Genomic DNA, 26,176 nt, shown 5'->3' on the forward strand with positions numbered 1-26,176 from the left:
TTTCCAACTATTTAGTTGATCTAATAAAAGATATATCACATTTACCCAAAGAACCTTGTCTGCCAATGTCCTTAGACCAAAAAAGCTACAACCAGCACCCCTGAAACGTGAGACTGTTGTTTGCACTTTACCTAAACCTACTAAAACCTAACCATCTCCATCCCACTTTTTTCATTCTATAGCCCTTGAAACAACCCTTTCTTTTTAATTCCACATTTCAGAATCCTTTCTTCAGTTAGTCAGAATTTTTTTAAAGTTTATTGACTATGATCACAGTAGATATCTACACTCAAAATAAATTGATAATCTCATATAATTTGTGTATCACCACTGAAAATCTTAAATTCCATTTCTTCCTAGTTTTGTATGTTTAATATATTTCAACATTGAATAGATTTTCTTTGTAACAGTAAAGCTAGAGGAACTGGAGAAAAACAAAATGAAAACAAAGTAAATTTGGAGTGGCGGGGAGAGGGGAACGAGACACGATCAACTATGACCCTACAGCTTTCCAACCCACTTTTAGGTTACAACCTTGAAGTGGAAAACTATCATGCCAAAGGAAAGGAATATTTATCTTTCTTATCTTAAGATGACAGGTGGAAAAAGCAATGTTGATTCAAGAATGTTTTAATTTTGCTCCAGTTATTTTGATTTTTATGTCTAAAACCCACCAACATAGATGCTTCTGCTCTGGACAAAGGTCTCTTATTTTGCCTTTATTTTTTAACATAAATGTCCACTTTAATCAGAAATTCCTCTTACATAAATTAAATAGTTAATTGAAGAGAATGTAAAGATAAAATGAAAATACCAAAATATTCTAGAACCAGGCCTTTGAAACATACATCCTATATTAAAATGCTATTACACTGAAAAACAAACAAACAAATCAGCAAGCATTTATTGAGACAGAAGTAAATCCTGCCTTATTTTGTGTAATTTTGGTGGGTTCTTCCTTTATCAGGAGTAAAATAATTCCACTGCTGCTCATGCCAGAATTTGAGGAGCCATCTAGGAGTCAACACACCTTGCTTGGCATGGTTCCTAGCTCTTTGGCAGTACCCTCCATGTGCCCATGTACTGGGGGGTTTTGATTGGGTGATGCTTGTAAGGTATGTTGCATCAATCATTTCCCTATGTGGTTTCAGGATGCAGCATTAATGCAGGCAGTTGCAAGTCTGCAAATATGTATATGCATGCTTAATCTGACAATTGTGAACAGTCTCTGTTTTGGTAAAGATAGTGTGGTGGAGTTGGATTAGGACTAGGGCCTCAGGATTAGGGCCTGATCTACTGTGTATATTGTTCAGTAGACAGGATCATTTTTATTCCATGAAAATTAGCCTATAGATAGGAATTCACAATTGTTCAAGAGTCCATTGAGCAAATGAAATCTAACCAGGTAATATGAAGTGAATATTTCTGTAATTTGCTGGAATACACCCATTTGAAACAGGATAAACAGAAGAAACAACATAAGCATTAAGAGAAATCAGAATTTATTCAGCATCTGAGGTGAAAACCTAAGAACTTATGCAGATGTCTCACCCACGTGATACATGAAGGTCTTTTTATAACCAGGACTAAATTTTGGGAATTATTTTTAGAAGCCAGTAGATCTCTTTGCAAGTGATTATCAAGTAAATACATTGTCCTACTTGTACCAGAAAATGGTTAATAATATTTACTCTTCTGTATATTTCTCTATTGAAAGGTTTAAACAGGCTTTACAAAACTGGGCCTTGAACCTGCAAAAGTTAATAGTGTAAGAAACATTATGCACAGGAGTGGTCCCACTAATTTAGCCCTGATCCTGCAAAGACCTATACCCTGTTGAACTTTATGCACAGTGGGCATGTCTACATGTGCAGTTAATCCGACTGAATATACTCTGGCTCAAACTGAGCCAGAATAAACTAATCCCAGTGTCACTGTCTACATGGTCATTTAAGCACAGTAATTTACTACGCTGCCAAATACCATTTGTATCTGATGGGACTATCCAGCAGCACAGTAAATTAGTGTGCTGTGCCCTGATTGCCGCATACGTGTTGATGCTGATACTTTACTGCACAGCATATTAGTCTGCTGCATAGTAAAAGTCTCATGTAGTCAGGCCCAGTGAGTAATCCTATTAGACTAAGCAAGACTACTTAAAATGTGTGAAGTTAAGCATATACCTGAGACTTTTTAGGACTGGGACCCTTAACAGAAGTCCTTATTACATGTAAACATAGATGGACTGATTATCTAAGGAGTCCCTAGGAATTAAGAATCCCAGCATCTCGCTGAGATAGCTAAATAAGATAATCTCCATTAAATGGAAAGGAAAACTGAGAACCCAAAAGGTTTAGGGCCTAACTGTTCACAAACCAATGCTTACAGGTGTATACATTTGTGCATGTGCCTGATATAAGCACACTAATCTTAATGAATTAATCTAAATTAGACTTGAAACATGCATGTCTGAATGTTTTGGCCAAAGTAACTTGCTTAAAATCTCTCTGTAAGTTTGCACCAAAAGTAGGACTAGAACCCAGATCTTCTGTTTCAGTCCTTCCTTTCAAATTCCTGTTAAAAGTTAATTTGACATATTTGTAAATGCTACTGGGTAACCTCTACTGTTGCAGCTTTGCAGTATTCAGTGTATTATTGTACAAAGTGAAGGTGTAGAATAGAATATGGGCTCCTTTTGTGCAGGCAGCTAGCACCTGGGTTGTAGAAACAGTTTCACACCAAAAGAAAACTTGGAGCTGTAGATTGTTTAATGCACAGATCTCGTGCTGTAGTTGCAGTGTTAAGAAGTCCTTGTTGTTATGAATGTGCATTATGAGTATATTGTACACAGTCCTGGTATGCAAATGTCTAGCATTCAGAGAAGTGAAATAATTCTGTGTTATTATTATCTTTGTAAATTACATCTTAAGAGTTTGTTGAGGACTTTATGATGGCAGTTTTCTATAGTCACAGTCATACAGCACAAAGTGTTTCTTTCATTATTAACAATAACTGAGCCAATGAAAATGCTTTTAAATATACACCAGACAAGCAGTTATCCAGCTCTTCCTTCTTACCATCCACAAACCATCTTTTAGCATTTTACAAACCAGCATATAAAATAGCTTTGTAAACATCTGCTTTTCATTGTTAATTGTCAGGGAAATCTAGAGATTTAAACGCTTCTTTTGTAGCACTCCTTAATCCTATCAAGAAGAATAGCTCTGGATGTTTCTCCCTTTTCTACTGAAGATAGGTCCTTTAGGCTGATTTTTAAAAAACATATTTTTAGTTTTTATTTACTTGCAGACAACTTGCAGTCTCAAATAATTTCAGGTCTACATTGCAGGCTGTGTGGCAACTCATTAAATTTATTAAGAAAATTATGCCATTTATATATTTTCTAATCACCTTTAAAGTATGTAAAATCAGAAATTCAATATATTTTTACCATTAAGGTTTGTTCAGTATTTTCTTTCATGTAAATTACTGAATTGTATGTTTTTATGTAGCACATAAAAGAAATGCCATGATCTTAGCCAAGAATGTTGACCCCCAACATAGCAAAGGACAGATAAGTAGAGAGATGCATCTTTTGTCCACAGTGCAAATACTATTTTTAAAGAACATTGTCTTTATTTTAGTACACTTTTCCGTTCTAATAATCAAGTTATTAATGTCAAGTGAGTGTGTCTGGCAATGATTTACTTAAGGTAGCATTCATAACACACAGTAGCTGCATTATACATGAAAAATAAATCCATTCATGTTCTATTTCTAACCATATAAGTGTTTTAAAATTGTATTGTGGTCCTAGATTTGCAGTGTTTGACTTTTCACCCTTTCTATACCCAGAAAGATCATTTGTGATTTAAAAATTACTATTTAATATTTTTGCATTCCTTAAACTAGAATCCTGAATTTTTAAATACGACCAGATTTGGTTCATTGAGCTTTGATATTTTTTCCTTAAGAATTTAAATCTTTTTCACCTTTTTCTTTTCATATCTTTAAAATCAAATCAGTTTAGCTGCTGGTTCTCAACTGTAAATTGAGTTATGATTTTAACAATGTTATACCTCTCTTGCTTTTCTTTAACCAAGTAGTAATTTGAAAAGTGCTGTTTTGTATTTATAGTTCTTACTCCTTACTCGTCTGCATTTACTTTTAGAATTTGTTTTATAGAACTGTTATAAGCATAGACCTTATCATCACTGCATGTAAAATTAATTGAAATGACATATTGTTGCAGTTTCTATGACAACCATATCATGATGCTGATGCTCTCAAAAATTTATAAACTACAATTTCAACTATGATAATGCCAGTGAACACTGTTAACATTTATTTACTTAAGACTCCGTTTAGTACTAAACTTCTATTACTTTGTAAAACTGCTGATGAAAAGACATACTTTTGTGAGCTTTTTTTGTAACAGAGGTCTTATTTTTATGTGTATATTTTTGTTAATATGTAGCAGAATTAAGACAAAACCAGATATGATCCAACCCAAACCAAAGAAAAATGTGAACTGGCAGTCAAAAAACATTTATATTTTCAAAGAAACTGTCACATGCAGTATTGCTCTATTTGTGGGGTGAACAAAGCCCATTCAGTTTTATTTCCATAGTCATAGATGCGTATCCTGCACTTACCTGTAAATGCAGGTGCTTTGCTTCACTGGAACACATGTGCAGTTATAAAGTTACTTGCCAAAGTGTCTGCAGGATCCAGTTCACAGTGACAGAATCATAAACAGGATTTAAAAATATCCACTGTAAGTGCCTTGTTTAAATGTGAAAAAGTTGTCTTCTAACTCAAATGATTTTTTTCTGTGTTGAACCAACATCTTTGCTACAGTTTTGCTGTTTTATTAAAACAGGGTCTTTTTGGAACTCCCTTGGTTTTTGTAGGGTATGACTGTGCATTCTATTCCAGTAACACGCATGTTCAAATCAGTGGTTTTCTTGAGTAAAAATTGTAGGATTAATAGCAAGATGCCTGGTTTCGTAGTTCTTTATAAGGATAGGTTGCATAGATTTAAAAAATAAGATTTTTGCTGGCATAACAATTTGCATTTATAATAAACTATGTGCTTTGCATGTCACACACAATTCTCAGGCACGTGACTTGTTGATCAATGACAGAGAGAAGATGTCAAACACCAAAGCATTAAGGCAGATTTCCACAAAGTCATTTCACACGTTCTGTCCTGCCAGGATTGCAGGCTGTGGAACTAAACTTGATGCTGAGCAATAAGAAAAATTACGAATAATTTCATGGTCAGATAGATTGAGATTGTCTCCCATTTCAGTCTTAACCTGTGGAATAATGTTAAGCAGTTTCTAGCTAATGTTGCAGGTGTAGTAAACCACCTAGGAAATGCCAACGCTTACCCAGCGATTACACAGGAGCGACTTACTTTGGATTTAATTTGGCGTCAAGCAGTTGCAGCAGAAAATTTTGGTGCGGCCAAATTGGTTTTAAGGAGGGAAGGAGGCCCTCTTGCTAGCCATGAAAGATGCTAGATTGTTTGCACATACTTTACTACATCATCCCTGTGCCCTTTTTTATCCACCTCCCTTCCCTTGTGGTCTCACAGCCTGGCTGAACCGCAGCCTTTTACTCCGGCTAGGCTCTCCCGGGAAGAACTTGACCCTGACCCAGGCCTGCAAGCTCCTGCAGCCCAGGAGCAGTGAGCGGAGGGAGAGCCTACCCACGTCCACCTGTGCCATCGTGAGGTGCCAAGTCCCGACAGGGTGACGCACTAACCTGCCGCCCAGCTATGACATTTCCTGTTTCTTCCTCAGCCGGTGGCCAAGTGCCAGGACCCCCGGGGGCTGCAGGAGGGGCCAGCCTTCGGCTCGCAGCTCTCGCCGGAGTTTCGCGCCGCGCCCGGCTCCGTGAGGCGGGAGCTTTCGCCTTCCCGGCCGGGCTCCCTCGCAGCCCTCCGAGAGGCAGAGCCGCCCGCACCCACCTGCCGGCCGCAGCCGGGGGCTTCCCGCAGCCCGGCCGGGGGGCAGGACCGGCCAGCTGGGCACACGCCTGTTGCTCATCCCGGTGCCGGGCAGAGAGACCAGCCGCCGCGCGGCTGCGCCTTCCCAAGCCCCTGCAGGGGTGCGTGTGAAAAGCAGCTCCGGGCCCCCCGCCTGCGGGGCCGTGCGGGCCGCACAAGGGGGCAGCGAGGCTGAAGGGGCTGGGGGCGCCCCCAGGAGCGGCTGCGCCCGCCCTTCCCCGCGCCGGCCGCCAGGTGGCGCGTGAGGCCTGTCCACGGCCGGGCCCGGGCCGGCTCGCGCCTGGGAGGCAGCCTCGGGGCGCGGGGCAGCCCTGCCGCTGCCCCCGGGCCTGGCCTGGCCCTGCGACGGGGGCGCTTGCAAAGCAGCCCCCTGACACGTGCCCCCCAAGCGAGGCGGGGAGGGGATGGGGGGAACCTCCTCCTTTCCCGCAAAGCAGTTGCACCCTCCCCCCCCCCCCCACCTCTGATCCTCCAGCAACTCCGCGCAGAAAGTCAAGTCGCGGCGGCTTGCAGCCTCCCCGCCCGGCTGTCCCAGCCGGCAGCAGGGCCTCAGGAGTCCCGCGGGGGGTGGCGGTCTGTCCCCGGCGTTGTCTGGGCTCCTCGGTGCCACCAGCAGCGCCTTCACCCCGTGCGGAGTGAGTTGCAAATTCCTCCCCCCCCCACTACCTTTTCTTGTTTTACTTGACACTGGAGATGTCAAAAGGATTCAATAAATGAAACTTTATTTGCCCGTGCAGTTCGGATCTCTCCGGCCTGCTTCTAATTCCGCAGCGGTAATTACCCTCCGTTTCTTTAAGTGCAATAGATTTAGTGCCTCAGAGACTATGCACAGTTTGATTGAATTATTCATTTTTTTTTCTCCTTTGGTGTAGACTGCATCTGGGGACTCTGATGTGACGTGTAGATTTTTTTTTTTTTTTTTTGCAGGAACAAAGGGAATGTGGAAATGAAAGAGAGAGGGAGAGAGAGGCTGGCAGATGTGATGAGATGCGGTGAAGGTGTATCCAGCTTGGCACTCCCACTCCTCTCTGCTCCTCTCATTGCAGCCCTGGGTGACTCTCAGGCTAACACAAACAGCTTTTCTTCCGCAGCCTGCCCTCTGTCACTGTAAGTACAGCAGCCTTCTCTTATCAGCATGCAAATTCCAGCCACTCACTACCTTAGCCAAGTGTTTGCACTTTAGATTTACAGAGGGGACCTTGGAAATGAACTTTCCGAGACAGGAAGGGGCTCCATGTCCAACTTGCTTTTATTTTCTTGGGGGGGGAAAAAAAAGTTTCTGTGGTTTGCCATTTTGGGAGGCGTGGGGGTGGCTATTCCTGCGGCTTTATATATCTATATACCTATCTATAGATATATAGTTATATATTTTGGCTTCTCTATCAGGAGGATGCCCAATTGCCACTGACAGTCAGATGTTCTCCTCCTCTGCTTCCGCTAACAAGGACAGTTCCTGGTGTTGGCAAAAGGCATTCAGAGTTTGCTGTGTTTGAGCCGGGGCGATCTAACAGGTAAAACCTCCCCGCAGGCTGCGGGGGAGCGCCCCAGAGTGCCGCTGCTGGGGACCTCACATCATCTGCTGACTTTGCCCGTACTGAAACGCGCAGGGATCTTTTTTTGGTTGTTGTCTCAGTCTTAACCAAACTGTTTTTTTCTCCCCTATCGGATGACAGGGCTGTCGCTCTTTTTCCTTTAGCCTCCTCTCACACGTTGTTGTTCCTTTGGTTTAGGGGGGAAAGAAAAAGTTTCTTTGAACATTTTCCCAAAATGTTCCAAGCCCCTAAAATCCGTGTTGTCGGAGAGTGTCACCCGCGGGGATTAACAAGGTGCCTGATCGCTGTCCGGCAGGAATAGGGGAGCGGGGACTTTGAGGTCGGGGAGTGACTTTTTTTAACCTAGTGTCTTTTTATGCAAACTTCAGAGGCACTTCCACCAAGTCCGCAGGAGTCCTAGACTGGTTCATCCCCTCTCTGGGGGCACAGGGTGCCTGCCCTGTTGGGCACTGCTTCCCCCCCCTTTCCCCCTATACATGTGTTTGCTGAGTAGCAGCACAAAATGCGGTGACAGCTGGGAACAGGTAAGTGCTCCAGCCTGGCTGGCAGCCTCCAGCTCCTGCCCTCTGCCAGGACCCGGAGCCCTCCAAGTCCAGCATCTCTGTGCAACATCTGGCTGCGCTGCTGTGGCTAGCCTCGCTGAGAGGCGAGCCGAGCCACTGAAAATAAGCTCTAAACATATGCTACCACTAACAGCAAGGGAGGTCGTGTGTGCCTCTCTCTCTGCACGTGTAAGCGTGTCTTCACAGCGCCTGCCGCTTATTCCCTGTGCCAACAAAGAGCCAAATCCTGTAAGCAATCGTTTCTCGCAGCGCACAGACGCCAGGAGACAAATGCGGTACATCTTCTTTCCGCGGGCGAATACGGTCCCTTTCTTCCCCCCGCGTTACACCTGTACCTGAACTGATCCCACAGAGGAAGCAACAAGCTCTCTTGCCCAAGTTATTTAGTTGCTGCCACATCTGTGCTGTGCATTTCTGCCCCGACTGGCTTTCCTTCTTTGCGGTGGGGCAGAGATGCTCTTCCGCGTTTGGACTAACCAGGCTTTCAAACTTCCTCACTTCTTCCCTTTGCTTTGTAATTGTTTGGTGTCCGTTCCCACCTGGCACTACTGATCATGGGGGTTTTTTTTAGGGTTTGTTTTTTTTAAAGGAAAAACTTCGAGCAACAAATAAAGCGACTTTGTCCCTAGGTAAGAATATTTTTTCCCTTGCAGATCCCAATTTCTTATGCCAGTGACACTGATCGTGACAAAAACCCCAACAGCTCTAGGTCTAGTCCCCATTCGGGGGACAGTTTCATTTATTGGGGAAAAGGTGTTATGGCCGCATTACAGGCATGCTTTTAATTGAAGTTTGCAAAGGACATCTCCAGGACTTGAAACGGAAAGCGATCTCTTTTGGTTGAATCCAAACGCCGGGCAACTAGAGCCAGGTGAATAGTTTGGCTTGACATTCACCTGCGTTCAGCAAACTCATCATTGCAATCAAGCCTCATGTTATAGCCCTCCGATCAGAATGGAAAGAGTGCCTGAAAAAATGAGAGTTACTGTAAGTTAGCCAGCTACTTGGAAAGCATTGCTTCCAGCCGCTGGGTACATTAAAAGTTTTGTTTCAAGGCGCTCGCCACTGACACAGCGACACTGGCTGTGCCCTTCATTTGGTGGCAGAGTCCAAAAGAAATTGCCGTGAACAAAAAGGTTCCCTTCTTGCAGGAGACCCTGCTTATAAACTGAAGGACTTGCTTTGGGAAAGGCGACCCTGCTAGCCACTTCGGGTAGCAGGAAGATGAGGGAGCGTGAGCATCTTGAAGAGTGTTGCAAAAGTTAAGGGAAGAAAAGCGAGCCGGGGCCAAGCAAGCCTGTGTCATCTTGTCCCGCTCTTGGGCATTTTCATCAGGTCCCTCTGAACCAAGGAGGTGTGACTGGGCTGACTTTCGGCTTGGAGAGGAGTGAGAGAAGGCGAGCCCAGGCTTCCTCCTTGTCTCCTGGCCTCTACAAGTTCTCGAGCTCTTTTAAAATAATCATTTAAAAAGTGTCTTTGTTCCTAATTGTTCCAGGCGCCTACTGGAAAAGGGGCAAGGGCTGTCCAAGCACACGAAGACGAATCAACAACTTTTTCCCCTCTTGCCCCGCTCTCCCGGCATTGCCAGGCGGAGTAGCTGGCGGAGCCTGGGTGTGATCGCATCCAAAGGGGGGGGGGGGGCGCTTCGCCCACCTCGTCTCCGGGCCCCCGGCACCTCTTTCACGCTCGCCTCTTGGAGTTTCAAACTACATGCCTGCGTCTTTCCTGGCCCTCCTCATCTCCTCCGAGCTGCCCCGTCCTCCTCCCCAGAGCTGCCTGCTTGTGTCCTTAACACTTGCAAGCCAGCGCCGGGTCCCAGGTCGCTGCTCCGCGCCCGCCCGGCTCGTCCCGCGGATGCGCATCTCGGCATCGCAGCAGGTCCCGGAGCTTCACCTGGAAGCTGCTCGGGCTCAGCGGGGCTTCCTGCTCAGCCCCGGGCCCACCCGCGTCCCTCGTCCCTGCCCCGCAGCCGGGCCGGGCTCGTCCCGTGTCGCGGGGACTTTGCCTCTGGCTCAGCCGGAAGATCGGGCTCCTCCGAGTCCCGCTGTCAGGATCTCTGCCGGCTTTTCAGTCCAGCCGGAGCTGCTCCTCAGTGACTTCGGTGCGTGGCGCCCCCGTTAGATTGCTGCTGTGGAGGGTGGGGGGGGGGGTCCGGGTGTAACACGACTCTTTTTCTCCTTTAGTTTATTCTCTTCTTCTTCAGTCCTGGCCCCCCTTCTACCCCCCGGTAACTTTCTATTACCTTTCCTCACCACACCGGGCAATCAGTGGTCATTAGGCTGGAGAGGTTTAGGGTTGCACTTGTGTACGGGCAGTGAGAGTGGGGATCACTGCACGGGGATGCGGCTGGCAGCCGGGGGTGATTTCACTTTCTGTTTTGTGCTCACTTTCTCTCCAGTTGTTGCTCCCCCGCCCTCCTTCCCTCCCTCCCTCCTTCCCTCTCCCTCTCCGCGTTGTCTCATCTTGCCTGTGCTGCCTGGGAGGGGGAGCCCTGCCTCCCTTCGCCTTCCTTAGATCAATGCCCTGGCCACTCACTTTCTGATGTTGCACGACGGGAAATGCTTTGAATACTTACGACATGGCCGCTCACATTGATTGCCAAGATTGACAGCAGTAACCATCGCCTTCACTTGTTTCAGGAGGGGGAAAAAAAAAATCATAATGAACCTGATTGTAACCAAATCTCCCGGCAACCCATCCGCAAACTTCTCCTAACGATCCGGATCCAGCACATCCATGGCCCGGAGAAACACCAGCAGACTTTAGCCCATTGATTTCTTTTTCTTTTTCTTTTTTTTTTCTTCTTTTTTTCTTTGGCTGAATCGCTCCCCATTTTGTTTCTTTTTTCTCCTTCCCTTCCTCCCCCTCCACCTCCTTCCCTCTCCCCCCCCTTTTTTTTAATGAAAATTACCGAAGCGCCTTGCAAAAAAAAAAAAAGGAGGCTCTGCCAGTGCTTTGTGCCACACTGGATCCCGAGGAGGTAACCAGGAAAAAAAAAGCAGACAGAAAGAAAAGCCCTGTCGTGTTGTATACCTGTTGTTTACTGTGGGGTGTAGTGCAGCCCGGCTCGGTGGCGGCGGCGGGGATTGAACGGAGGGTCGCTGGGTTTCGGGAGCTTTGCCGGAGCGATCGCTCTGCTTCCCCTTGCGCTGTCTTTAATGGGTTGGGACTTGTAATGGACTCAAGCGGCAGCGTCCGGAGGTAGATCTGTTGTTTAGCTTTCTGAATTCATCTCCCCCCTTCTCCAGGTTATGGACTTGGCTACCACGAGACTTGCTTTTTTTCGCCCCCTTTTTCTTTACCTTCCCCCAGGAGAAAGTAGTTTGAGTCTTGCCGTCGTCCCCCCCCCCCCCGTGTGAGTTTCCCAGGCTCTGAGCTTGAAGGACCCCAGTCCCTGGAAATCACACCACTTTCTCATCCCCTATTTTAAACTACAGCGACAGATCCGCGCTGTATTTTAGGATCCCCCCCACGGCAGAGGAACACATGGTGCCGGGGGAGATCCCGATCCTTAAGAAACTCACACGAGAGGGATAGAACAAGAAAAAAAGAAGCCTAAATCCATCTTTGGGGGCAGGGGGGGAGCTCTGCTGACACTGCTCCGAAGGGGGAGCGTGGGTTTAGCCTCCCAAAGAAACCGGCCTGCCAAAGGCACAAGGAGGTTGTTTTTGGTTTTGTTTTTTTAAGGTTTTCCCCCCTTATTCTCCGTTAAGTTTGAGGTGGGTGATTGCGTTGAAGTTGGCCACAACCGTGCAGAAATGCAAAGCGGTGGGACAATCTCGCGGGTGGCCACAGAGGGGCACTGTCCCGAGGCTTTGCAAGCTGCTGCGGTGGCGCCTTATCTCTCCAGGCAGAGTGTTTGGATAAAGTTATACTGAAAACTTTAAAATTGATCTCACACCCTAATTTGTGATACACAAGGCGGAGGGGAGAGGAAAAAAAAAAAAGCCCATCCTCAGAGGGCTCTGTTTACACCATGAGAAGGGGAGATCTGGGCTGCCTTATGGGCTTGCCCAACATTCAACTGGGGATTTCTTGCTGCCTTAGCTCTTGCCGGAGGTCACGCAAATCGACCTTAAAAGAATGCATAAGCCATAAATTAAAATAAACCCTTAGCCAGGGGCTGATCCATAAGTAGACAATACCTAACCTGGACAAAACGGCTTCCTTTGCGAGCTGAAAAAAAAAGAATAGTGCCTAAACTAAATGCAAAGTAAGTTTTCAGGAACTATTTCACTTACTTATTCTTTTATTTCATTTTTTCCCTCCTTTCCTCTTTCACGGATCGCAACGCAACCTGCATCTAGCAGCTGTTTCCAGGCAGTGCTTGAGTCAGGGCAAGGTGTGTTTGGGGAAGAGCTTGGGTGCTTTTTTCCTATTCTTTCATTATTATAATAATTTTTTGTGTCGTGCTTTCTGAGCCGGTTGTGTTTTGCATTGTGGCTACAGCAGCTTCTGGAAAGTCGTAGCTTATTTATGTTTGATCTTGAGAAGCGATCAGAAGTTTATGGAGGGTCTGGGCTGCCTTGCGGATGTCACATGCGCGCTCACAATCAGTGTCTGCGTGGGGAATAGCTCCTGTTTTCTTTTTCTTTTTCCTCCTCGCAGTTTCTGTCAGATGTACCCCCCCGCGATTCTTGATGGCTTGGCATCTCACAAATCTCTTTCTCTGCGTTTCTGCTCGTCTTGGCGTTGGAAGCGGTGGACAGGCTGTTGAGCCTTTTTGTGCATGTGCGTGGACATGTGGATTCGACATGCGTGCGATTGCACACGCACACGCACCCCCACACACTCGGGGTGGTCATCACCCCCGCGTAGACATGCACCGCGTAGCTGTCAATGGTGCCGAGCGCCAGGCTGGCTCGGGTGCCCTGCTCCTGCAGAGCAGCCGTGAAGAGTTAACCTGCCTTGCAGCCGGGGCTGGGCGGTTCAGGAAAGCAGGGCCTCGGAGGTCAGTCGGAGGCACTGATCAGATCGATTTGGTTGCTGCTGCCTTGGCTTTCTGCGTTTCACGTTTCTGTCTTTTCTTTTTTTTTTAAAGGACGGGAAAAAGAGTGAAAGTGGCAACGTGCAAAGACAATTCACGTTGTGTCTGGGGAGCCTGGGGACGAGAGATTATAACTCGGTCCTAGGGGTGTTTCCCAAAAACACAGACAGGGAAAGTTTTAGAGATAAAGGAGTGTGTCTTCGCCTGCAGCTTGCAGATAAGGTGTATGTTTATTGAGCCCATTTAAATAGCCCTCGGCACCAGCTCGGTAATGAGTTCATTTTATTTTATGTTTATTTGTGCCCTTCTTTTCGCAGAGTGAGTATTTGCATCTTTTAAAACTCAGGAGACGGGCGCAAGAGCTATCCAGTGCTCAAGGCAGGGTTTCCAGCCCAGAAGTTAACGAATTTCCCTTTGTCTCTTCGTGTAATGAAGTGATTTGGAAACCTGTTTGGAGACTTTGACTTGACTTGACTTGCTTTATTGACATGCTTGTGCCCAATCGTTTAATTAAGCCATTATACCATAAAGTAAATAATAAAATATGGCTGTGAGATATGGGAAGCCAGCCTGCCCCCGTGCATGTAGATGGAGCAGGAGGGGGAAGAAGCTGCTTTTTTTTTTGACTTTTTTTTTTCCACAAGCCCACTGCGCACCGTGGCTTAGTTTGCAAGATTGTATTGCATTTGTCTGGGATTTCTGGCGTTTCTATATTCACATTATTACCCGCACACTGCGCATGCTTTGCGAAATAGTAACCGTCCCTAGCATTTCTTTCTAGTAAAAAAAAAAAAAAAATTAAAAAAAATTACTCTATTTATAGTGAGTACATTTAAGAGAAAATAATTAGGTCACTTGGATTAGGCTGCAGTTTGAAGCAGCTCGACACCTGGCAGAAGCTGCCTGAGCAGTTTTCTTGAACCTCTCTGCACCATCCATAACTCCCCCCCCCCTTCTTCTTATAATACATTCTTGTGTTAAGTGAGAAAGGCTGTTTGTAAAACAATCCCCTGGCTAGTCCCAGTGTTGGGCGAAGCTGATCCTGTAATGGCATTTTGTTTTGAACAGTTGCTGTAGTTGAAGTTCCCTCATAAGGTAAGGTGGCACTGGGTCTGAAAGGAGGTCCAAATGCCACATTTATAATTAGACTGCCAATTCAGCACATTGTATCCTTTGCTATACAGGGATATACTGCTGTGTCTGGTCTCTCAATAGCCTGTATTCAGAATTAGCCAATTCAACTGCTTTAAACTTTGGAGTCAAATTTAGAATAGGCAATGAGAGGAGGAAAGAAAGCAAACAATAACGCTTTCTCTTTTCCTCAGCTAGCTATTAAAAGGCAGAGAAACCAACCCGGGCAGTGTACTTGGAATCAATGCCCCCGGTGCCGTTTGGCCTGAGCCTGCCAGAGCCTTTCTGGGTGGAAGCGCAGGGCAGGGCGCTTTTGGGGAGGGGGGAGGCGCAGGTCCCTCAGCCTGGGATGGGAGTCCAGCCCCGGGCTGCTCCTGGAGCTCCCCCCCCCCCGCTCCTGCCTCTCGGTGCCGAGGGGGGAGCGTGTCTCCAAAGGCAGGAGCTGGAAGCAGAGGGAGCCCGGGGCGCACAGCAAGGCGAAAGCATGCCAAGGGGATCTGGCAGGTAACGGGCCGCCCTGTTCAACCCCGAGAAGTGCCCGGGGAGGCAGCTCCACGCAGGGGAAGGGAGGCCTACAGGCCGGTGGGCAGCCTCTCCAGGGCCAGGCTGCCACTCCCAGGCCTGGGTGCGGGGGAAGGGGGCAGCAGGGCTCCTCCCCCGGCCGCAGCCCGCAGGCGGCCGCCTCTGCTCCCGGCGCGCCTCCCCGCTCCGCCGCGGGCCCGCGCTGGGGCCGCCTCAGCCGCAGGCGCGCGGGAGCAGAGCGCGCTCCGGGCGCGGGCGCAGGGAGGATGCACGCATGGGGAGGGGGCAGAAAGCAGCCGAGAGCGCAGCACCCCTTCCCCAGGCAGCCCGGGAGCATATGACTTGTCCCAGCTCCAGCTTAGCTGCTGCCTTCCCTCGCCCAGCTGGCCTTGGCCAGAAGTGCCCCCTCACCTTCCTCGTTTATACACTCAGTTGCTTTTCTGTCTTTTGTTTGGTTGTTTGGAAACAGCCAAGGGGGTTGTCAGTGCTCACTTCGGGCCAAGCTGCTTCGAGCTCATGGATGGTGGTGCTAGGAGGTGGGAATAAAAATCACTGGAGGGGCCTTCCAGCCCCTCACTCGTGCCATGAGTTGAAGCATCCATGACCCTCTGCATCTGCGCAAGGCCTCGCAGCAATGAAGCCTGGGGCTTTTGCACGTGGAAAGCGAAAAGAGATGTTTGGTTTTCTGCCGGTGCTGGAAAGTTTCTCCAGTCTGACCTTCTAACACCTTAATCACACTGGGAGATATCACTTCAGGAAGTGTATCCCTTCATCTTTTCCAGTAGGTTTGATTTTCCCCTAAAAGTGTGCGGAACACATTTGCAAGGCTACCGACCATGCATTGACATCCTAAAACAAAACAGGCTTAAGGAAGGGGGGGGAATATATATATATATAATATGATTTTCTCTATGGCATGGGCTGAGGGCTGATGCATATTTTGTCTTTCTGTAGCGTGATGTGAAAAGAAAAAAAATCAGTGGACTCGTTTGGCAGAGGTTTCATTTAGCCACTTTGACTTACAAAATGATGTGTGTAGTGCTTTATTTTTGTGGGTGTGGGCATAAATTAAGCCCAATTATAATGATATAAGGATGCATATTTTGGTATTTCTGGTGACACTGTAAATCGTGGAAGCAGAGATTTGTAAATGTTGCCAGAACCCTGAGATAAAAATACAGTGTTATAATACACGCAGTAGTTGGTTATCGCTCGTTACTTCAGAAGCAGCCAGAGGAATAGATACCAATGTCACATTTTGAGTCCTTTAGTAATTTGACATCTCTTTTTCAGTGCACTTTTGCTTGCATTTCTCAGTTTATTTTATTTATACGATCTTGTACATATGTATTCCCCCCCCTATTTTTCCTTGCAAAAAAGACAAATATGGGCACATTTGGAGATAGGTGCTGAAATCCCTTTGGTTTATATAAATCTAATATTAAGATTAGTATCTGTGTAAAAAACAGTAACAGTATTTTTTCAGCTGTAAAAGCCTGCAGTTAATAAGACTGCATCCAGCATCACCGTGATACCTTTCTATAGATGTTTGTGCATAGAAGTAACCAAACACAGGGCGAGAGATCCTGCAGATGTTTACTAGAAAACAGCTGTTTTTTATAGTGATAAATTTGGACAATTGCATGTTTTCTAAACACGTTCTCCATACAAGTAAATGTTCTTTACAATCATTATTCTATAGTAACAGCAAATATTTGCGACATCACTGTGAGAGATTTCATGCCAGTTTTAGTTTACTGTCTTTCAGAAAGCGTGAAGTTCTTTGGCATTGATGAAACTGCTACACATACCCATCATATATTCAAGTATTCAGTGAAGTTTTAAATAATTCTCTTTCAATTAGTACAACAGGAACCTGAAAAAATGGATTTTCTCTTAAAGGAACAAGAATCAGTACATGCAGTTTTCTTCCCTCCCCTTGTATGTTTTAAAATCCTTATACCATTTTATGGTCTCATGCACAGAACAGTTTTGTTTTGTGTTTCTAAATTTAAAAAAAAAACAGGTTGAAAAACAAGGGTTTTTTTGGGGAATGACTATACTATAAAAGTTTTTTCATCAGGTTTCTGTAGAGGTTTGTAAATGTAAATGGATAATTAAAAATGGGATACATTAGTGAACTTGGTTAATCAGAGTAATTCATTTATAAGACAGACTACTATATATCAATTGATGTTTTTGAAGTCAGGCAAAACATTCCATCAAGTTAATGTGTTTAAGAGTATCATATCAGGCACAGACAGGTACTAGAAGTGATAAAAAGCAGATAACCCGAAACAAGATGATTTACAGATGGGCCATTCTCTAGTATTGTGGGGTTAAAAAGATCATATTCTTCATAGGAACACAATGTAGTTCTATAGACAGTAGAATTATCGAGGCAAATCTCAATATTGAATGTTTTCAGAAAGATGGGTAGAATTTGTCAAAGCTAGCAAGTGTCTATGCAAACATCGCTAGCCCTTGGTAGGCAGTGTACTATATTGATGTAAGGAAACATATTAGCATATATTTAAAATACTTTATATGATAAAGATCCATTAAATTGGTATGTTAATAACAGTGATTTTTATATTCTATATAATTTAGATGCTTAAACTTAAAATGTTCATAAGAACCCTCATAAGGCATCAGTGTAATTTACCATCCTTTGAGATTGTAGCATCTTTATTTTGCCTGCTCCTGTGGCATGGGGAAAGCATTTTAACTCTTGCATCTTGCAGTTCAGTTAGCAGATTTTTATATTTATAATACATATGGAAAATTTTGTGTTACATTATTTTTTCTAATTTGGATGTAAACAGCTGGGAGTTTTGATGATTTGATGATCTGGGGTTGCTAGATTTAAGAATCTGCTCAGTACAGTGAGACAGTATAAATTACCACAATTCAAGCATCTCTTCTATAGGCTGGGAGGCAGGACACCATTTAAATATTTGCTATTCCCTTCTTCAGCGGAGCTGAGAGGTGTGCAGTCCAACATTTCTCCAGTTTTTGGTAGACTGACATAAGGCAACGTGAAACCCTAAAACCTCAGAGGTGCAATATTGATTTGATTCCTAACTGCAAATCCTTCATATCATTGCTCAAAATATCTAACTTTACACCAATATTAGCCATTCTTTTTATAGTGACACCATGCTTAGTAAAAAACTTCTAAGCACTGAGGTCAGGTGTTGAGATTGGATTCTAGTTTATTTTTTATGAATCAGATAAAGATTTCTGTGCATGAGACCGTATGTGAAGATGAGAGAACAAGAACATTTCCATATCAAAGGCAATATATCTGAGGCTGCATAGTAATTAAAATGCAGTGGTTTGGACTCTGTGCACTAGTACTTAAGCAGAGCGTTGTTGGGACCTCGTGCAGCATGCAGGCGGTTGCCTTTTGCATACTTCTAGAAATATACTTATAATTTTGTACAAACATTTATGCCAGTCCACACTTTTCTGTGGATAATTTGTATTTCATCCAAACCATTCAAAGTAGAAGTTATTTTTTGAGCAACCCCGTCATTATGGCTTTTGTGCATCAACTATTTTTATTCTGGTTGTTTGTATTTCCTCTTACCAGAATGATGGCTTGTTTATAGTCAGATTTTTTTGTGTTTCTCTAAGACCCCTTCTGTATATCACTCACATGTTACTACTTACTTGAAAAATCTTTTATTTGACGCAAAAATGGAAATATCCATTTAGATTAATTGAAGGTAGCATGATTTGTTCCATACTGTACTTTAGAATAGATTTGGAGTTTTACTTTAATGGTACAGCATTAGTTTACTAATTCTAATGAATCCTTGCAAAATGCAGAGAGAACCAGACAAGTTGCTTCTATTACCTTGTCAATAGGGAAATTGGCATTCCAGAGTAGCTCCCTGAATGAATACTCTGGTCTAGAATAAAAGTGACAATTATTCCAGAACAGTGTCTCCTCATAGCCTTATTCCACGATCTCAATGTTGATCAGTTTTTCAAGGTAGACAAGGCCTTAGAATACTTTAAGTTGTGTGAGCACCTTAAGTGGCCTTATTACTCCTGGACACATATGCTGCAGGTTCCTATTATTTGTTGATAAATTCAGCACCTCAAATTTTTAATTTGAAGCCATTAGATGTTATATATAAACATAGGTTTGTAGCTTGCAAAAATGGCATGGTACATTAATTTTGTAAATCTCACATTAAGCATTTTTTTCAGTTTTAGATTGTGGTGGATTTAGGAGTCTGACATATGACAACAATGAATTATGAGAGAAAACTTTTAGAGTATGTATTACATCTGTATTATTGTAGATGACCTGCTAAACTGAGGTTCTGGCCTTTTGTTGTTAATAAAGAGCCCAAGGTATTTTTTCAAGAATGGGGTGTTAACCTCAATGCCATTGCCAAATTCCAGATTCCATAGGATGTAGTTGTCCATCTAAATTCATCCTGCAGCTTTAACTGGCTCAATTAATCCTCACTTCCTCTCTGAAATACAGTTGTGTAATGCTACTGGTGTAGTCCCTTTATTGTGTTTTACCTCACCAGTACCAAGTTCAGGCACTGAAATGATCCCTAAGACTACACAGTCTGTAAAGTATGTTGGCAGCATTCTGGCTGAAGGCATGGAAGGGATATTATTGTTATTTTTATTATTATTATTAAGCCAAACAGTTTTAGAGATTGTAGTTATTCAGTCTTTACATGTTGTGCTATTACAGATTTTTTTGAGACATTGGGACAGATCCTCTGTGTTGATTTCAATGGATGTGTGCCAGCTGACACTGGAAGTGGATCTGGTCCTCAGGAGTTGATCCAGCTTCCACTGAGTCAATGGAAAGACACTGAAATAATAGATACTGCTGATTTGCAGCCACTGTGTGCGGATTCTGGGACACTGGACTAGACACGTGCTCCCTCCCTTTCCACTACACCCAGCGTTCTGAGTGCAGACTTCTAACCTGCACATTCCTTCATATAGTCCTGAGGGTTGAGGCTGCATATTGGTTCCAACCATAAGGGTGACTTTCACTTAATCCTAAGCTCAACTGTATAGCAATGTGCACAAGTGCAACTGTCATTTAGATGCACTGATGTTTATTGCCAAGGATTACTATTATCATGTTATGACCAAGTCTAGAATTGAGTTTTTTCTGTATTCATGTCTGATTTGCTCCAGTAATTTCTTACTTTTAATTTTTATTATCCAACCTTCTGGCCTGCCCAAAATGTAAACCTCTGAGAAGCCTTTCACGTTCTCTGACACAATTTGGTGTTTTAAATACAATCACCTATTTGTCTGGAAACATACATTTTATGAGTTTTTGATATGTGCATTCAATTGTAAAATGGGGTTTTGGGTCCCAATTGCAAACCTAACTACAATTTGTAAATTAATTTGTTTTAGCCAAGACATAACATTCTTTGAATGGTACTATTCAAGCATATTTTAGATAATGATATTGATATGTGCATGGCCCTATTTCTGTTTTTTCTCCCTATAGGACATGGGGGAAAAAAAAGAGAGGCAACAAGGAAAATACTGGCTTTGTTTTCTTTCCACTTTCTTTCACCCAAAATAGCAGGAGAGACAGAGAGAGATGGAGAGGTATAGGAGGGAGGGACCCCAGAACACCTTAATTTATATCAGCATATAGAGATGTTCTGGGGGATGTTTCATTAGGTATAGAGTTATTAGCACACTTCCTAATTATAGCAATACCTAGTTGGCCTGTTGAAGGTCAGGTCTTCCTTAAGTGAGTTGTTGTGCACATACAAGGCCCCCTATGGTAGTATTTTTTTGCCTTGGGAAGTAGTTAGAAACTTTATTTTAACATAATTTATATTTGATAAATTCTTTCAGTTTGGTTTGGTGGGATGTTAGGGTAGCATATGGAGGTAATGATGTGCTAGGGGATACAGAGGCCAGGAGGACTATCTGTAGGAAAGTGTCTGGAGATGGGAAAACCTACAGGACTTGGAGGAGGGGAAAGACCAAGGAGGAAAGGTATCACTAGTTAATATTTTTAGTTAATGGAGTAAGACAAAACATAACTTGTTCCTGCTTCTGCTGTGCAGTAGTACAACAGAGCCTCAGTTATGCTCTCAGCAGTGTTATTTGTGTATTTTGATTACTCCTAGAGCTTCCCAAGTTACATGTTCGCCAGAATGCCAGTCTGAAAAACAGCATTCCAAATTTAGGAACTCAGCATGCTGTTATCCCTTATCACCTGCTCAAGCCATTTTCTGTTATTCTGTTCCTCTTCCTCCCTTATTTCTGAAACACATACGAGGCAGGTGCTGATCATCTCTGAAAAGAGTTCCAGAAATAATTCATGGAGTGCTGATAACTGCAGTGACTATAAAAGAGGAGCTGACTGGCTGCTTCCAGGTGGGCAGTGCTCTCCTACTGCTGGGGGCTGGTGAGGACTAGTAAAAGATGGGCAGGCTCAGGAGGCTGTGATGAGCAACAAAAAGGAAAGCTTCTTCCAGCAAGTCTTTTTTGGGTCTTTAGCTTGAGACTGGCCAGTTTTGCCAGGTAGGTATTTTACCTGTCTTCTCTGAAAATTATTCCCCTCAAAATCAAAGAAAAAGGAAAATAGAGTAATAATACTAACAAACTAGAGCTGAAGCTTTTTTATTAAATACCAGAAAGTCAAAATACAACTCACAGTGCCAAAAATCCTGTCTGAGGGCCCTGGAAGGATGTAAAGTCCATTTGGAGGTATTGAGGCAGTGATCAGTCATAGGCATTTTTCTGCCTTGAGGAGGAAGAATGTGCTATCACTTGTTGCTTCCCCAAGTCTTGGTTCTATGCACTTGGGGAGCAGACTCCCTATGCCTTCTCTGGCTTTTCTATTCTGTAGCTATACCATACTGGGAGAAACAGGCCATTGCCTCCCTTGAGAAGTGGGGTATATGTTGTCATGCCTACTGGCTTCCCCATCTTGGGGGTGGGAAGGGAACTGCAAGGGAGTCCCTTCAACTCCTTCCTATTGCTGTCGCTAACCTTGTGGTTTTTGATTTTTTTCCATGCAAATCCCCAAGGCACAGCTGAGGCAACTCAGTTCCATTCTTTTGCCCTGTCCCATCAATCTTTTTCAACCTTGAACTCTAGGGGAAACCACTAAGAGTAATTCAGGCATTTGCTTGGGTTTCTATATCCTCTTTTGCCACACACTTTCTTGGTGACCTTGGAGAACTCTTGTAGTCTCTGCTTCAGTTTTACTGTCTGTAAAATGGAGAGTAACACTACTTCGCCACTTGACTTATTTGGTGTGCAGAAATACCTAGAGTAGTAAAAAGGAGTTAGAGTGAGGATGAGAAGAGGCAAATGGCAGATTCTATCCTTGGTAAAAGCATAGAGAAGCTCATCTTGTCTTCCTGGATAGGTAAGCAGCTCTCCTCAACAACTTCCTTCCTATTTTGGTCAACGAAAGCTCTTTCGTTTCAATCTCCTTTACCGTTGCTGATAGGTAACGCTGATTTAATCCTTTGCCTTCATATTGAGACTATAACAAAGATGTCAGTTAGTCAGTTAGTGTGTTATATGATGGTGGTTTTTATCCTATGTGTGTGTACCCATAAGCAACTGGGTAGAAAGTACCTTTTTGCATAAGTCATCTGTCAAGTAGTGATGAGACAGAGTCATTAAGCCAAACTGTCTGCTGCCAAGAAGTGAAAGATTCTATGTTCTCTGAGCTCTGTAGATGCCCCAAGTGAGAAAGGAATGGGTAGGAGGGAGAAGGAGGACAACACTACCCAAGAGAGGATCAGTTTATAGTGCCTGTACATTCAAAGTTGGCCATGGTTAGGATGAATTTTGAATTTCCTGGGTTTTTTTGTCAAAAACCTCAGTCAGTAGGAAATCTCGCCACAGAAGCCAAGGAGAGCACAATTTTGATATAAATGTTATATTTAGATGCATTAACTATCTGGAACATACTTCTGGTAGGCTTTCAAGTAAAACACACACACTATGGCACCGTAGCATCTTTTGGCAAAAACCATGATGCCAATGCTACATCGCCATAGCAACATGCTCCCTCATTATAGCGCGTTGCTACGGTGTTGTAGCAGCCAAAAATAACCATGCATGGCTAGCACAGTGTGGTACAGGCTGTTACTGGCCCATCATTTAGTACTTCCTTTGGGAGTACCAGTAACAAAGGTGCTGTACAGCCACATGTATACACACACAATCAGGAGAACAAACACAGACAAAGCCCATCCTAACTCTTATTTGGTTACCTCCTTACTATGATTGAGTAATTTATGTCTATCTCAGTATGTCAGCCTGGAATGATTAGATGAAGAAGGTGAACCTTTGCTTCCCCTCATACAGCCTAAATGTGGCTCCCACATGACATTTCTTGTCCTTAACATATTGCATCTTTAGTATCAATAATAACTTGATACAAATCTGTGTGGCATTTGCTAGCTAGACTGTTCTCAGCTGACCAAGCTAAACAGCAGATATGGAATTTATTTTCATGAGACTTGTGACCTCGTCACACACAAGTGGCATTCCCACAAGTAGGTAATGAAGCACCCCCATTGAATACAGCTAAAGTCCAAATCCTCAGTAGAATTATTGCATATTCAATTTAAACAGTTCTCACTGTCTTTAAAGCTGTCCCTTGATTTTTTTTTAAATCACTCAGTGTTGTAGCTAGAACAGCAGCTGCTGCTGGGCTCTGCCGGTGCCCACTGTGCTGAATTGGTCCTTCTTGAAAGTGTGTGGGAGAAGAGAAAGGATGGAAAAACGAAGGAAAATGAAGAAGAGTGGAAAGGATATGGAAGGACAAAGATAAGAGAAAGGAATATGCTTTACTGAACTAGATATTGACTGAGTATCATGCTTTTAGGATATACATATGCAGATTTGTATGGCCTTACCACATAGATGATTTCTTTCTATAGTTTAAAATATTTAAATATTTGTTAAAGTGATCCTCCGTGTGTGTGTAGTGTTTTATTTAGCCAACAAAATTGCATAGTTAGCTAAATTAAGATCACTTAGTACCTTCTATACTTAAGAATGAGCTCTAGATCCTTCTCAGTTGCTTGTAAGGTTGTTCATAATAACTTTCTTGAGGCCTAAATTATCCATGCTTGGTCTGAGACAAATGCTGAACTTCTCTGGAAAGTCTGAGGATATATGTTCAGTCATTTGGGGGAGGGGGGGTTATAAGCATTGTATATTGTGCATATACACTATATAAATGATATATTACGACATACAGAATTATAGTCCCTATGTATGGACCGTATATAGTCCGTATGTATATAACCTGTATTAATATGTGAAACATTATGGTATGTCTAATAACTAATTTTTAGTAAATGATAAATTATGTTGAAAAGCCCTTTAAACTTGCCATCATCTATTAACATAAGCAATAAGCAGCTGGGGGGAGGGTTGTCTCTGTAAGCAATTTTGATATTTGTGAGTAGGAAACTGTAAGATGTAGTTGTGTTTTGTTCTTAACTTGTGAGTGGAAGGGAAATAGTTTGTTGGTCTTGACTGCTGGGTAAGTTTGGGGCTGGCTTGAACTGATATAGGAGTTTTGGAGTCGATGGGGAAGGCAGGCAGAAGAATATTCACTTGGTGAGAAAAACTCCCTTTTCTGAACTGGGGAAGGGAAACTGCACTAGAATAGGAGGAAAGGACAGGCAGACAAATGGGGAGGAAAGAAATGAGAAGGAAGACGCAAGGGAAGTAAGTTGGCAGAGCAGTGGTAATGGTTGGGGCACCAATAGTGTTTCTTTGATGAGTAGAAGGGGCAACAACATTTTCTCTTACCTTACCCACTCTTCTGATCACCGAAGAAAAACGGATGCAGAGGGCAAGATACTGAATCGATCAATGTTGCCACTTGCAAGCAAGTGGGGTGCTATGCTAGCCTACAATTATGTTTAGCAGTGGGTGACTGGGATTTATGGTTCAAAGAACTGGCTGTGCTGCAGAGTGTAAGAGTGTAATGCTCTGTATGTGTGCTCAGCTTTTGGGAGGTTTTGATCATAAGGCAGGACTTTGAAGGCCACCAAAGTGAACAGCTCTTTATTTTTTTTACTATGTTGACCTGATACTTAGTTTGCAGTTTTCTGGATGTGCATGTGGATAAATTTGCCTGGTTTGGACCCAGTCATTGAGATCCTCAAATTTGTGTAAGTGTTTTGGAACAATGAAAATAGAGAACCTTTTCTATTAGTCTACAGCTAGTACAAAAAAATGGATCCTTATTCTGACAGGCACTGAGCTACTGCAATTGCCTGTGAAGAAATTTCTGGTACCTCACATCTCTAAGGGTGAAATCCACAGTTAATATGATTATTTATTGCTTGGTGGCTTGATTGGAGTTCTTGACTGGATCCAGATAACTTCTGTAGAACATGGTGAACCTTCTTTTCGTCTGTGACTATTGTAAGCCAGTGTTCCTGGCGCTGCTGGTATGGGTTGTGAAAGCTGTTAGATCATGCTAGTTTGAACTGTGTAGTGACCTCAGGTCTGTTAGGTTTTGGTGACCCAGTTTAGTGAATTGTTGAAATGAGTTAAAACACAATCATTGTATGAAATAAGAATCTATATCAATTTCAGTTACTGGTAGCGTGATCAAATATAAGTGGGGTTTTTCTTCACACTTGATTTCTGCGTAAAAATCCATACGTGTCCAAGTTATCAATATCTAATTTAGGCAGGAGGCAGGGTAGAGATGTACCTTATAGACTAACTGAATCAGAGACACATAAGCTTTCATGAGCAAAAGCTCACTTCGTTAGATGAGATCTGCACAAGCTTTAGGCAGCTCTGATTCAGTTAGTCTATAAGGTGCATCTCTACCTTGCCTTCTGCCTGACTTCAGACTCACTCATCTAGCTACCTCTCTGTCAGGATGTTATGTAACAGCAGTTTGTTTTTGCTTTTAAATCTTCTAATGTAACAAAATTCACCCTCTTGACTCATGCTTAAAAAAAGTTATGTGAGAACAACATAGGCATTCTGCACCAGGTTTTATAATGAATAAGGCACTAGAAATGTCTGGGGAAAAATCGGGAAGAAAAGGTATATTGTTTTAACATTGATGCAGTTTGCTTAATGCCAGAAATTAATTTTGTAACTTTACATTGCCATCTTCATTTTGTTTGTCTGAAATGTTCCTCTGTGGTTGAAAACACGTTTTGCACAAGTCGCATTCATGTCTCTGTCTGTTCATAACTAAATTGAATTCTAGGACAGTCTTGCTAGAGGAAGGAATCTTGGGGTACACAGTTTTCATCCTCTTCAAAATCTTAGTGAACATAGTATATGAACCCCACATGTCAAAGCCACAGATAAAAATATTGTAAGATCAAATATGCAAAAAAAATGAATTTTCATAAGAAAATAAATTGAAAAG

General features: G+C 43.4%; 1 protein-coding gene and 1 long non-coding RNA gene across 22 annotated transcripts in view; one reads left to right on the plus strand and one right to left on the minus strand.

Moving 5' to 3' along the window:
- Positions 1-5,865: 5,865 nt before the first annotated feature.
- Positions 5,866-26,176, plus strand: part of SOX6 (SRY-box transcription factor 6) — a 536,736-nt gene continuing 516,425 nt past the window's right edge. For 5 of the 20 annotated variants that reach the window (XM_090032613.1, XM_090032610.1, XM_090032609.1 and 2 more), the window contains exon 1: positions 6,799-7,527. The gene's annotated coding sequence lies outside the window, so the exon portion shown is untranslated. Of the gene's footprint in view, positions 6,118-6,477; positions 6,652-6,798; positions 7,528-10,559; positions 11,113-12,215; positions 12,346-14,677; positions 14,755-26,176 lie in introns of those variants that run through there. The other 15 variants (XM_090032603.1, XM_090032617.1, XM_090032604.1 and 12 more) reach the window with 8 other exon arrangements.
- LOC149871482 (uncharacterized) lies at positions 8,843-13,164 on the minus strand. 2 transcript variants are annotated; one of them, XR_016440256.1, is made up of 4 exons: positions 12,374-13,164; positions 11,166-11,434; positions 10,708-10,761; positions 8,843-9,099 (listed from the first exon to the last, which is right to left on the minus strand). It is a non-coding gene; the product is annotated as an uncharacterized LOC149871482 (long non-coding RNA). The 2 variants fall into 2 exon arrangements; XR_016440255.1 differs by lacking the exon at positions 12,374-13,164 and having other exon boundaries at positions 11,166-11,884.

Source organism: Crocodylus siamensis, chromosome 2 (genome assembly GCF_052110815.1).
Source record: "Crocodylus siamensis isolate JL-2025a chromosome 2, ASM5211081v1, whole genome shotgun sequence".
NCBI classification, from domain to species: Eukaryota; Metazoa; Chordata; order Crocodylia; family Crocodylidae; genus Crocodylus; species Crocodylus siamensis.